At 43.0% G+C, this 3010-nt stretch overlaps 1 long non-coding RNA gene across 1 annotated transcript; it reads right to left on the bottom strand.

Moving 5' to 3' along the window:
* Positions 1 to 351: 351 nt before the first annotated feature.
* LOC110368139 lies at positions 352 to 1022 on the bottom strand. Its single transcript, XR_002427934.2, has 2 exons — positions 989 to 1022; positions 352 to 420 (listed from the first exon to the last, which is right to left on the bottom strand). It is a non-coding gene; the product is annotated as an uncharacterized LOC110368139 (long non-coding RNA).
* Between the last annotated feature and the right edge of the window lie 1988 nt (positions 1023 to 3010).

The raw sequence follows: 3010 nt of genomic DNA, 5'->3' as shown, positions 1-3010 counted from the left end.
TTCATGCATCCGAGTTATGTTATTGATCAATCGAGTCAACGACCTCTTTGCTGTCGTCCTCTCCATCTTTAGTTCTTCAACAGACTTTCCATCAGCTGGTTCTGCCATCTTTTGAATCAGTCTCAGTTGTTCACAGATCAGGGAAACAAATGATGTCAGCAACTGTCTTTTTTTTTTTTTTTAGCAAGATCCTTCAATTAGCTTATTTATTTTTTCTTCAGCAGTTTATGCCGGTTTTTACTGTCAAGTTCTTTTTTAATCTGTGCAGCTTCCCCACTTGAAAAAGGGATGGACAAATTCATGCAGACTTATATAAACAAGGTTTTTACTCAAAGGACCACGCAGTTTTCCTTCTTTTATCCTCCATTTATTTGGTGAATGACAGGACATGTGCAAATTGGTCCAGAAGCAGGTAAAAACCTTTAAACAAGCCCAAAAAGAAGAAAAATAAACAAACAATTACTAAACCATAAGTTAATTTACTTAAATTAATTTCACTTAAACTACAAAGGAAATGGTAATCTACATAAACAATACAAAGCAAACCACTGTGAATCAAACCCACAAAGTAATCAAAGTTAAATGAACAAGTAACTAAACTTAAGTTCTTTAACTTTAAAATACATTTCGAATAAATATTTACAATTACATTTATTTAAATATACAAATATCTACTTTTCGATATTAGTCATAAATATTCATTTTATAAATATAAATAGCTTCCAGTTGCAAATCTTTCTCAAATGATGCTAAGTTAATTAATAGGTAAACTTAACATCCAAATCCACTATTCAACAACACAACAATCAGTGCAATTATAAAATCAATCAATCAATCAATGCCAAACTTCTTTCACCACAATCCACCTCTTCAGTTCAGGTGTTGCTGTCAATGGGTGTTAATGAGCTGGCAAATCTGGAGGCCCTGTTGGAGGCCCTGTTGGAGGTACCTTGCAGTCTGATTTAATAGACATTACAGCTTGTCTTACCGGCTGCCTCTCTGCTCGTCTCACAGATTTGTCCTCCTCTGCACAAAGTGTCAAGGATCTCTGATCCCCCAAACTTACGTCCTCTTTGTTTGTCTGGCTTGCTTTCTTCTCTGCTCTCTCTTCCTTGTTGTCCGTCCCTCTTTTAAGTCCGTGTGAAACACAGTGCATTTTTTTTATTTTTTTATTTTTTTTTCCCTCATTTGACTTCACAGTGGCCATTATGGAAACCAGTCCCCACACCGTGGCACCAAAACAAAGACAAAAAGGCTGCAAGAAGTGCAGAGAAGAGGGAAAAGGAGACAACTGTATGCACTGTTTCAAATGTGGGCGGGAGGGCCACTACTCTCGTGGATGCCGAGCACCGAGACCGTTGTTGGGAAACGAGGAAGGGCTACTGAGGTGGGACCAGCAGTAGTCCAGGATCCACGGTCCCATAATGAGCAGCCAAGCCCACCACCATCCTCCAATGAAATGCCAGTTGCTGCCTTATCAGCTGTAACGGAAGTTCGTTATATAACCCCCCAACACAAGTCAAGGTTAGTAAGCCTGGTGGGAAACCGCTGTACTGTTAACTGTTTTATGGACAACCATCCAGTCAAAGTATTGTGGGATTCAGGGGCACAGTCCAGCATTGTAAATGAAAACTGGCGGCAGAACCACCTTCCCCACACAGTTGTCAGACCGGTGTCAGAACTGTTAGATAATGAGACACTCACAGTGCTTGCTGCAAATGACACAACCATCCCCTACACTGGCTGGATAGAAGTCAGCTTCAGACTAGACAGTGATTGTTTCCCAACCAGTGAGTTGCAAGTGCCAATATTGGTAGCCAGTGACCCAGCCGTGGCCAGTGATCCCATCATTGGCTACAATGTTATTGAGGCGGTTGTCAACAGAAGAGAAGTAAAGACCAAAGGTGGGAGAAAACAACTTGCACACTATGTAAGTAAAGCATTTGAAATAACTGTACAAACTGCACATAATGTTGTCAGACTAGTGCAGAACAGCAAAAAAGACTCAGAGGCAGGTGTGGTAAGGACTGGAGTAAAGAGAGTGCCTCTGAGAGCAAACCAAGTTACCACAGTCTATGCACGGGCACATGTTAGTCCACACGCTCTGGGTCAAGACATGCTCTTTTTAGCTGACATGGTTGACTCACCACCAGAGGGCGTCTTGTTCAATGACATACTGGTGCAAATCCCAGACAGAAAAGTGCCATATGTGCCCATCCCAGTGACTAACACCACAGACCACACCATTTATCTAATGAGCCGCAAAGTGATCGGACATCTTGAACCAATAAAGACTGTATATGCAGCAGACATCCAGACAAAAGTAAACGAGTGGACACAAGAGGAAAAAAAGAGTTCAAAGTTAAAGTCACACATCCCGAATAACACACAGTCAGACAACATTCAACTGAGACCAAAGTCATGGGATCCACCAGTGGATCTTCAGCACTTGACAGAAAGTCAACAAACAGCTGTGAAGATGATGTTGCGGGAAGAATGTGAGGCATTTGCATACGACCGGGATGATGTGGGCTGCATCCCTTCCCTGAAAATGCATATAACCCTTCATGACACAAGTCCTGTAAAGAAAACCTACATGTCAGTCCCAAAACCTCTCCACAATGAAGTGAAAGAGTATCTGCAGGATCTACTTAACAAAGGCTGGATCACACCATCAAGGTCTCCCTACTCATCACCTGTGGTGTGTGTCCGTAAGAAGGATGGTACTCTTCGGCTTTGTTGTGACTTCAGAGAGCTCAACCGCAAGTCAGTTCCGGACCGTCATCCAATACCAAGAATCCAGGACATGCTGGATGCACTGGGTGGGAGCTCTTGGTTTTCAGTGTTAGACCAAGGCAAGGCGTACCACCAGGGTTTTTTGGATGATGAGAGCCGCCCCTTAACCGCCTTCATCACACCCTGGGGGCTCTACCAATGGGTGCGCATTCCCTTTGGCCTGAGCTCCGCACCCGCTGAGTTCCAGAAGAGCATGGAACATTGCATGGCAGGC

Source organism: Fundulus heteroclitus, unplaced genomic scaffold (genome assembly GCF_011125445.2).
Source record: "Fundulus heteroclitus isolate FHET01 unplaced genomic scaffold, MU-UCD_Fhet_4.1 scaffold_85, whole genome shotgun sequence".
Lineage (NCBI taxonomy): Eukaryota > Metazoa > Chordata > Actinopteri > Cyprinodontiformes > Fundulidae > Fundulus > Fundulus heteroclitus.
This window is presented reverse-complemented; position numbering and strand designations above follow the sequence as displayed.